Source organism: Gekko japonicus, unplaced genomic scaffold (genome assembly GCF_001447785.1).
Source record: "Gekko japonicus isolate JY-2015 unplaced genomic scaffold, Gekko_japonicus_V1.1 scaffold289, whole genome shotgun sequence".
NCBI classification, from domain to species: Eukaryota; Metazoa; Chordata; class Lepidosauria; order Squamata; family Gekkonidae; genus Gekko; species Gekko japonicus.
Window position 1 is genome coordinate 282,472 of NW_015174282.1, and position 10,976 is coordinate 293,447.

The following is a 10,976-nucleotide window of genomic DNA, read 5'->3' on the forward strand; positions in this document are numbered from 1 at the left end:
CAACTTCGTATCATCCGCAAATTTAGCCACTTCACTGCTTACTCCCAACTCCAAATCATTAATGAACAAGTTAAAAAGACCAAGTACTGATCCCTGCGGTACCCCACTGCTTACGTCCCTCCACTGAGAAAATTGCCCATTTATACTCACTCTCTGTTTTCTATTAATTAGCCAGTTTTTGATCCATAAAAGGACTTGTCCTTCTATCCCATGATTTTTGAGCTTACTTAGGAGCCTTTGATGAGGAACTTTATCAAAAGCTTTCTGGAAGTCAATGTAAACAATATCTATTGGATCCCCCTTGTCCACATGTTTGTTTACCCCCTCAAAGAACATTAAAAGGTTAGTGAGACAAGATCTTCCCTTACAGAACCCATGCTGTCTGCCTCAATAGGTTTTGTTCATCTATGTGCCTACTAATTCTTTTCTTAATAATGGTTTCCACCAATTTACCCGGTATCGACGTCAGACTGACTGGCCTGTAATTTCCCGGATCTCCTCTGGAACCCTTTTTAAAGATGGGAGTGACATTTGCTACCTTCCAGTCCTCAGGAATGGAGGCTGATTTTAAGGAAAGATTACATATTTTTGTCAGGAGATCCACAAGTTCACATTTGAGTTCTTTCAGAACTCTCGGATGTATGCCATCTGGGCCTGGTGATTTATCAGTTTTTTGTTGTTGTTTTTTCAGTTTATATACCACTTTCCTCCCCAATGGGGATCCCAACTGGCTTACATCATTCTCCTTGCCTAAATTACCTGATTGTTTTGATATGCAACTTGTACTGTCGGGCAAGAGGCTACTGTTAGGAAAGAATATGAAGAAACAATGATTTCCAATTGGCAAACATGACAAACAAGGATGAATTTTGTCTCCCTATCTATATGCAGAATATGTCATAAGGAAAGCTGGATTAGATTTAGATGAGAGTGGAGTACAAATTGATGGGAGGAATATTAACAATTTGATATATGAAGATGAGACCATATTACTGGCAGAAAATAGCGAAACTTGTAATGACTACTGATGAAGTTTAAAGCAGAAAGTGCCATAGCAGGATGACAGCTGAACATTGAGAAGGCAAAAGTAATAACTACTGAGCAACTGCACAACTTTAAGGGTGTTGATGAAGAATTTGAAATTGTTAAAGATTTTCTATTCTTTGGCTCCATCATCAACCAAAAGGAAAACTAGAACCAAGAAATCAGAAGGAGACTGAGACTGGGAAGGGCAGCCTTGAAGGAACTAGGAAAAATCCTTAAGTATAAGAACGTGTCACTAGAGGCCAAGATAATTCATACTATGACATTCCCCACTGCTGTGTTTAGATGTGAAAATTGGACAGTGACAGGAAGAAAAGGGATTCATTCAAGGGTGTAGACTTTCCAATTTCCCGGGGGGGGCTGGGGCTGGGCCAGAGGCATTGCTGTGCTAGGAGCAAAGGTGGCTCCCGGGGGAGGCTGAGCACTTTCCTGAAAATTTCGGCGGGGGCTGAAGCCCCGCCACCCCCACGAAGATTACGCCTATGGATTCATTTGAAATGTGATGTTGGTGGATAATTGGTGGATAATTTTATGGATACAGTGGACTTCCAAAAAGACAAATAAGTAGATTCTCATACTAATCAAGCCTAAATTCTCCCTCGGTCATATGATGAGAAGACAAGACTCACTGGAAAAGACAATCATGCTAGGAAAAGCTGAAGGCAGTAGAGAAGGAAGAAGACCCAACATGAGATGAATTGACTCCATAAAGGAAGCCACGGTCTTCAGTTTGCAAGATGTTTAATGATAGGATGTTTTGGAGATTGTTAATTCATACGCACACCATAAGTTGGAAGTAACTTGACAGCACATAACATACAATTTATCCTCGTGACAGCAACAACCCTATGAGGTAGGTCATATTGAGAGAAAGTGGCTTTACCAAGGTTACCCAGAGAGCTTCCATAGCATTAAATAACTAATTAAATTTCTAGACCGCCCTCCCTTGTAAACAGGGCTCAGGGCTGTGTACAACAGTAAAAACAGAATCATAATTTAAAATTCATAGTTAAAACAATAAAAATACAGCAATTAAAATAATTAGATGGTGATGACAAACTTCACATTGAGTCACTGTCCCGGGGGGGGGGGGGGACAGAAAGACAGGAGTGCCAGACAGTTGGAAAAACCATCACTGTCCTCAGCCAAACACCTGGAGGAACAGCTCTGCATTATGGGCCCTGCAGAACTGCATTAAGTCCGGAAGGGCACAAATGTTGTTTGGCAGAGCATTCCATCAGGTTGGACCCAGGGCCGAAAATGCCCTGGCTCTGATCGAGGACAGCCGGATGTCTCTCGGGCCAGGGATCAGCAGTAAATTCTTATCTGCAGAACGCAGTTGTCTTTGGGGGTATACCGGGAGAGGTGGTTCCGAAGATATGTGGGTCCCAGACTGTAAAGTAGAGATTCAAGTCTGAATCTCCCATATCTAGTCTGGCACTCTAACCACTACCCCACACTGGCTCTTTGTTTTGCCTACATACAAGATCTTAAAGCTTCCTTAGGGCCTCTCTGCAAGGGATCAAAGTGATGTTTTGTTTTGTTTCCTGATCTGGATGCGTAAACCAGTGTGCTACAGGGATTAGAGCACTGGTCTAGAATCAGGAAACCAATAGCCATTCAGCCTCAAAGTTTACCATGTGACCTTGGCAAGCCCTGTTCTTTCTAACAAGCTTTACTGTACATGGTTGTTGTGAGGATAATATAGAGAAAACCGTACATGTTGCCAGAAACTCTGGACACAAAGAGAAGCATAAAAACATGATCAATTAAATGGCTCCATTGCAAACATTTAAGAGGACTTGATTTCCTGTGTTGTGAGAGCTCTGCTTGCTTTGGCAAAAGCTTTCCATAATCTACGTGTTTGCTGATGCTCAGATCATTCTTGATTCTAACATATACCTTTTTTTATAAGCCAGGCTGATTCTCATCTGAAGCTCATTTCAGTTTAAACTAGTGACTAAATACAATATCTCACAGTGAGATTCTGAACCTAACAACAGAGTTACCAGGTCTTACATTGGTTCCAGTTTTTACTCAAGTCCTAGAGCGTCCCCCGCATGACATGCCTGGTGCAATGACATCACCTCTGGGTAACATCATTGCGCCGGCACATCAGGCGTGACGGGGCTCTTTGGGGGTGGGGCTCCCCCACCAGCAAGATAGCTGACAGTGAATTGAGGGCCCAGAAAGCAGGGGAACTACCATTGGTTTTGGGGGGGGGGGGGGTTTGCAACCCTACCTAACAAGCAGGAGAATGCCACGGGTATTCACAGCACAGAAAACTTTTGTGTTTCAGCTAAGTATGAGAAGAAGCGCCTAATGCCCATATGCACTTTTTTTCAAGCAAACACCCTAAATCTGTAAGAAATCCTTTCAATGGCCCTTTTTAATCTCCAACATACTAAGGAATTTTTTCTAGGCCTTCAACCTGACAGGACTTCCCTAACAATAATAACCTTTTTCTACATTCCTCCAGTCAGTTCACTAGTGATTTCTATTTTCATTTGCTCACCTTATTTCTAGTAGCCCTTCCTCTGAGAAAAACACCTTCCCTCTCTCAGCTTGCAACCTTCTAGTCTCTTATACTGCCCTGGGGTCAGCTGACCTCCTCCACACCATCTGGCCTTAATCAACCTCAGCTGGGAGGTATAAACACCCGGAATGAGGGAGGGGGCTTTGCCTGTTAACACCTTGAGGACCAGTTTCCCTCTTAAAGCTCAGGCAAGGTTTAGAAGAGAAAGAATTCCTTGGGGCATTAAAAGAAATTATCAGTCACATGGCACAGTGAAAGAAGTATCCTTGTGTGGTGCTTACTCCATAAGTGCCTCCTGCAGAGCTGTTGGCAACAAATTATGAAGTACAGGGTAACGTACACAATGTAGAATGGTAATAAATTTTCTGCTCCCCAGGTCTAGGTGGGTAGCCGTGTTGGTCTGAAACAGCAGAACAAAGTTTGAGTCCAGTGGCACCTTTAAGACCAACAAAGTTATATTCAAGGCATAAGCTTTTGTGTGCATGCACACTTCTTCAGATACAATGAAATGGAAATTACCAGTCCATACATATATGTAGAGGGTGAGCAATACATTAGCATACAGCATAATGAAGATGTTTAACAGACTCAAAGATCAAACAGTAATAACAAGCTTAGTTTATATTGTTACCATTTGTTTGTATTAATTCTGGGGGGAAACATAGTCAAAATTGGAGATTGATGGGCAGCTGTAGCCTTAATTGTGGAATGCTGAAAGTAATTAACTGAGATCCTGCCATTACACTCCATCTGTCTCTTCTCAAGCATGGAGGTCACCATACAGCATCTTTTTCTTTGAAGTGGGGCAATTGGCTCTGTAGAGTTTATCTCCCCTGTTTGCAGACCAGGGAAATACATTCCAATCTATCATTCCAAATTACATTACAATGTACTACTCTAATCTATTATTTCAAATAATAGATTATTTGATTATTATTCACAGCACAGAAATCTTTTATGTTTCAGCTAAGTACCTGCAGATGGGGTTTTCAGGGCAAGAGAGGTAGTTTGCCATTGCCTTCTGACACATCACTACCCTGGTATTCCTTGGTGGTCTCTCTTCCAAATAGTAGCCAGGACCTGCCCTGCTTAGCTTCCAAGACTTGATGAGATCAAGCTATCTTGGGGGTTTCTGGGTCAGGTCAGGCAATAGGGAAGCATTGTATTAAAAGCTTCACAAAGTTATTTGGATAGATTATTGGGGACTGTGCTCAGTACTACTGTGTATAGTTTGCTGTAGGTTGGATCTGCTTGCAGGGAAGGCAGGGTACAAATTGAATTAATAAAATAAAATAAATCTTGTGTAATTTTGCATCCATTAATGTGTCATGTTAACACACTTTGCTTCAGTTGTGTATTTTAGACTTCCAGTTGGTTCTGCAACCAAAATCCTAGTTCATTGTTTATTCAATGTCCCATCTTGTTGACTCTATTAACTCACTCTGGGTAATTCACCTTGAGTTCCTGAGAGAAAGACTATAAATAATGTAAACAATACATAAATAAATATTGCTGGTGGACCTTCTCAGGCCTCAGAACAGGAAGAGTATTGTGTGCTGGGTCACACACATAAGCAAGGCACACACTGGGTGTCCCGGCTAGCAGGCACCCGAGCAGAGAGACAGTGCCATAGCAGTCCAGAAAGGAAAGTCAAAGCCAGTTCAAGGGTCAGTAATTCATTAGGTGCAGACAGGTCCAAGAAGCAGAATCCAAAGGCAGTCCAGATAGCAAAGTCCAAGGTCAGCCCGTAAATCACAGGGAGCAAGGCAGGAGTTGTGGTCACTGGTTTCACAGATATGTGACTCATTGCTTCCACAGCTGGAAAGACACGCCAGCTTGGTTTAAATAAGCCCCTCACAATAAGCTGAGTTAAGCAAGGCAAGGTCCTGCAATCATTTAGTACTGCCGTCAGGCAAACACCTGCATTTGGCCAAGAGACATGCACTGTGCCTTCGCTCTGTAAGATGCCAGTGAGATCGCTCCTAACGTTGGTCTGCTAATGAAGGAGAATCTGAGGAGTCATCCTGCCCCAGCTGGTCTTCATCATCACCTCCCATAATCTGTCTGGAAGAGTCATTTTCAGCTGTCAGCATTGAATCATGGAGCTCCTGGCTTCCCTTAGCTACTTCTTATGAGCTGGGCCCAGGGTCTGTGACACTTGAGAAGTCTTCCTCCAGGCTGAGTCCCAACTGGTCAAGCCAGCCCACAACACAAGGGTTTCAAACAAAGTCCAGAATTCAGTCCAAGAAGTCAACAAACCAAAAGTTCACACCAGAGGGGATGAGTCAATGAGCATGGTCAGGGAATCCAGAAGTCAAACATGAGTCAAGTTTGCAGAGTCAAAGCCAAAGTCCCAATCACAAGCTGAAAGTCAGAATTCAAAAGCTGGTCCAAGGTCACAGAGCCTACCAGGTTGACTTGTTGCTTCCACACAGAACACTACCCTGAATGCCATTTTATCTCTGTCTGCAGAACAAGCCCTATTACAGCCAGCTGCACAAACATGACCCTGTAACTACTCATCTTCAGCCAGTAACTGGCGTCAGGCCAGGAGATGTGCGCTCTGCTTTCTCTCTTGAAACTCTGCTCTAGGTCTTAGCCTCCTGCATTCCAAGAGCCATTCCAAGAGCGGGGGTGAAGCCAGAGGGCTGATACTGAGCACCTGAGCCTCTTGTTGTAGCAGGGCTAGGGAGTACTGGTGGTTTTGCCCCAGCTGTCAGCTGTGAATTCTGACAGCCCTGTTGCTTGAACTCTGCTGCCTCAAGCTAATTCTCCGAAGCTCTCCTCCTGAGGAGTCTTCTTCTCCCAAGGAGTCCCTGCTGTTGTAATTTTCTGGTTGAGGTTCTAGCTGACCCACAACAAAGAGAAGGGGGGTTGCATCACCTGGTTCCTTCCTCTTCCCCAGGCAACACCTTTCACAGCTTGGAGCTGTGCCTGTCCTTCCTCCTTGGCCTCTGACAGGAGCCTGTTTTAATGAGGCTGTCTAGCCCCATTCTTCACTATCACATGCTAATCCCCACCCCTACCTGTCTTATTCCTGGGGAGAGGTGATTGCTCACTCATCCTCCACCCATCTCTCCCATTGGCTGTGCCCTGGGGCTGACTGGGATAAGCTGTAAACTCTCTGGGGCCATCACTGCTTTCCCTGGGCCTGCTCCTCTGCAGATAGGGTTGCTAGGTTCCCCCTGGCCACTGGTGTGTGTGTGTGTGGGGGGGGGTAGAGTCACCAGTCCTAGGTTGGGAAACTCCTGGAGATTTGGAGACGAAGCCAGAGGATGAGCACCTTAATGGGGTGCAATGTCATAGATTCTACCATCCAAAGCATCCATTTTCTCCAGAGGAACTGATCTCTGTAGTCTGGAAGGGAGCTGTAATTCCAGGGGGTCCCCAGGTCCCACCTGGAGGCTGGCATCCCTGTCTCCAGGCCTCAGTGCTTGGGCTCCAATTGGATCAAGCTGACTCCTCCGTTCTACTGTTATGTACTGAGCCTGAACCGTACCTGGAAACTGACTAAGCTTGTGCACCAGAACAATAGATAGCCAGGATCCTGGAATGGACCTATTGAGTAGGAGTCGTAATGTAAATAGCTTATCATGGGGAGTGTGGGGGGGGTGGTATGGTGTTTTGCACGCATATAAGTCCTGCTAGAGTTGTTCTTGGAGTTAAGCTGAATTCACTAATAAACTATGAGCTAATCACTATACGCATCTCGAACCCAGTACATTTCATCTACCTTGATCAGGATTTGTTCCTAGGACTAGCTTGGGGCACAGTTGCTGGGGCCCTGGGCCCTTAATATGTATGATGTAATTATTTTACGAATACCAGGTTGTGTTCTGTGATGGCAACCTGCCCACTATGGTGGGCAACTTCCCACAGTGCTCTCCAGCCACCACCCTGCTTTGTGGAGTGGAGGGAAGGGGAAAATGGGGATAATTGTAAGCTGCGCTGAGACCCCGAGTGAAGGGCGGGGTACAAATCCAGTTGTTCTCCTTCTCCTTCACCACGACTTCACTTCCAGTTGAGTGAGTGGAAAGGATGTCATGGTGTTAGTATCATGCAATACAACACGATCTAATACTAATGACAACAGAGACACTTAAGATTGTCAACTGCCTGGAGAAAAAGAATCCTTTCCCTTTAATAGTGACTTAATAAGATGTTACATACCAGGTAATGTATGTGTTTGCCATAGACCAGTGAGACCTAATAAACAGGGACAGTCGAAGCGTATGTAAGGTATATGATATGAGTAATAGCTCTTAAGGTTAGGGAAGATCCTATCTGGGAGCAATTTTTCTATTTACTTTATAAATGATTAGGAGCACCTGATGCTGTAACACCGTTGAAACGAACCAAGAAGAGTAGAGCATGAGTATGAAAGTAAGTTAATTTAAACTGATACTTTTTAAGGTCCTTACCATATGTTGTTATTCATCGTAACGTTAGGGTTTTTATGTTTCAGAATTAAGAACAATTGCTTTGTTTTAGCTTAACTGTTCAATGGCAATGATACATTTTTATCATAATTAAGGGAGAAAATATTGATGTCCATTAATATTAATTCAATAAAGTGTGTTTTGCAGTGGTGCATCTCTTAAGTTCTGGCAGTGATTAACAATACGGTTTTATTAAAAGATTATTGGTAAATTTAAATACGTAGTCTGAGTTGGCTACATTCACACTGGTCATTCTTAATCTGTCCAGTCATTTCTACATTTTGGAAGTTTATGGCAACTGTAAATCTATTAAGCCACAAATTTGCACATAATAAAATGAAACAGCAAGCAGTTAAATGAAAGCTCCGTTCTGAGCGACAGAACATTTTTCCAGGAACAGTCACTGAGGCTGCCGCTTTTGCTACTGATGCTGTCCTTTGAGAAATTCAATCAGCCTGATTGAGGAAACCTGGAGCGAGTTGGCTGTTCCTTCCTCCAGTTCATAATTGCCCTGTAGACCATTTAATCATCCGTAGATGAAACAAAGCCCGTGCTGTGGAGCACCGGAAGCAAAGGCATGCACTTATCAAATGTTTCCTACCCACGAAGCATAACCAGGGACCCATCTTTGTGCTGTGAGCAGTCCCGCTGTCAGCCTGCAGAGCCGAGAGCAGACAAGCTTTTCCTCTTGTCTCTACGGTGGCCTTCCTGAATACCTTTATTTTATTACAGTTAAAAATACACAGCTCATTTTTAGGTGATAAATTCATACAGGGACAATAACAGCTTTCAAAAAGAGAGAGATGGATATACACAGAGACATGTGCTAGGTCAAAGATCTAGTTAGTGCTCCCTGGCCATGGATAAAAAATATAAGTATTGCATCCCGTCGAATAAAAATATTCTGCTCTTCTTCCAAAATGCTTGGGACAGCATGCATATCTCTTCCTGTATCCACCCTCCCTCCCTCCCTCCCTCCCATCCACTAGTTTTCCTTTATAGAAACCCTACAGGGTTGACTGAACTGAATACAGATTTCCACCATGTCCTAGTTCAGCACTCAAACTACTACAATACACTGGCAGTTTCTGCTTTTCTTGGAATTATGAGATGCTGTACACACACATTGATTCTGGAGAGCTAAGTTATTTGAACTTGAACCATATGTATAGTTTCCTTAACAAAGATAGGGGAAGGGAGAAAAACAGCTAAGTAACTAGGGTTGGTGAGAGCTACAAACTCCGATCCATCACACTAATTGGCTTAGAATATTAGCCTTTAGTTGAGACTTAAAATCCATTACCTTCCAAATATAGGCAATTTGCCTTGCAATCCAGCCGCTACAGACAATCATGAAATAGGTGACATGCTGCTTTTGTAACCCTGCTCGTATTTTCAATGGTTATTTTGACATCATAATTTATCCTTCAAAAGAGCACCGCAATAAGAATAAGTTAATGTTGTTTAGACATTTTTCTTTCTTTCTTTTTTAGAAACCCATTTGTCAGGAAATTTTTGAAGGGATTTTAATTCACAAAAACACTTACTGCTGAGTAATATGTGCCAATTAACTTCAATTCACTGAATCAACAGTTTCCTGTTACCTGTTCCTTCAGGTAGAACAGTGACTGATACCCCTGCCCTTTCCCAGGCTTCTGTGCAGGGACCTTTCCTGACTGAAAACAGTAGGGACACCTGTTTTTGGAGTAGGGAAGGCTAGCACCTGAAATCTTAGGAATGGGTCTGCTATTGAAAACAGGGTGCTCGATAAGGCAGCCACTGTGATAGGCAGCGGAAATTTGATAATGAAAGGAGATGCCTAATAGATTAATCTGATGTGATTTGCCAAAACACAGGGTTTTCTGGAAGATTATCCACACTCGCAATAGGAAGCCCTTTGTTTCGTAAAAGTCCCCACTTATCATTGTATTCTTTATCTCAATAAGAAACATAATGGTTTACTTGTTTACATGCATGGCAGCCATATTCAGAGCTGAGCTTAGGAACTGTGAACTGCCTTTCATTTGAAACGTTTCCAGCTTACAGGTTATTAAGCTGAGGGGGAACAAGCACTTGGACACACACAAAATTTAAATCGGTCTTGCTTAGATTGGCAAAAATGAATGTTATTTCATCCACTGGGAAAATGTTTTACTTCCTGCTCAAATACTTTTTGGATGAAAATCACAAGCTCATTTGCAACCATCATACTGGCATGTATATAATTTTTTTTAAAGGATAAGTGGTATGTCTACAGAACTGTATTTGTTACTGTATACTAGTTTCCCTTCTTTCACTAGTATTAATTATTTTATTAGCTTGTTTTTACCTCTTTGATTTTACTTTGCTAACTATAAACTATAACTGGAGGCTCTGCATTATTTATACCGAATGTGTGGCTGGAACGATGCCCTGATGTGCCTTGTATAGAATGACTTCTGGTTTCTGGAATTGATTTTTAAATACCTTACACATCCGGGACTGCAGAAAGACCATAGTGCTGCGTTCTTCCACTCAGAAAATAAACCAAAAAATCACCATGTTAGAACACAGTTTTATCAGAGTTCTTTTTAGCAGTTCCCAATGTAAAAAAGAGAACCTTTTCCTCATATTATGTAGTATTCAGCCACACCATACCAGGGTGGCAACTACAACACCCGCAGCTGAAGGCATCTGAAGCCAAACAGCAATGCTTGCTTGCAAATTAGGTTCTTTTTCTGTGCTCTGAGGCAGACGGGTAGCCTCAAAAGCTGCTGCGAGAGCAATTCAGTTCTAGCTGAGCAAACAAAGTGTAGGGTCACTTGCAACAAGAACAAGCAAAGGGACCCACAGTTAAACTAATTCCTGTCACCACAGCTGCCGACTGGATTACTGATGTAGGTCTGCTTCCGTGGCTTGAAATCATCACATTGTCTGCTGAATGCAAGCAAGGAATAGAAATTATAAAGGAGAAATCA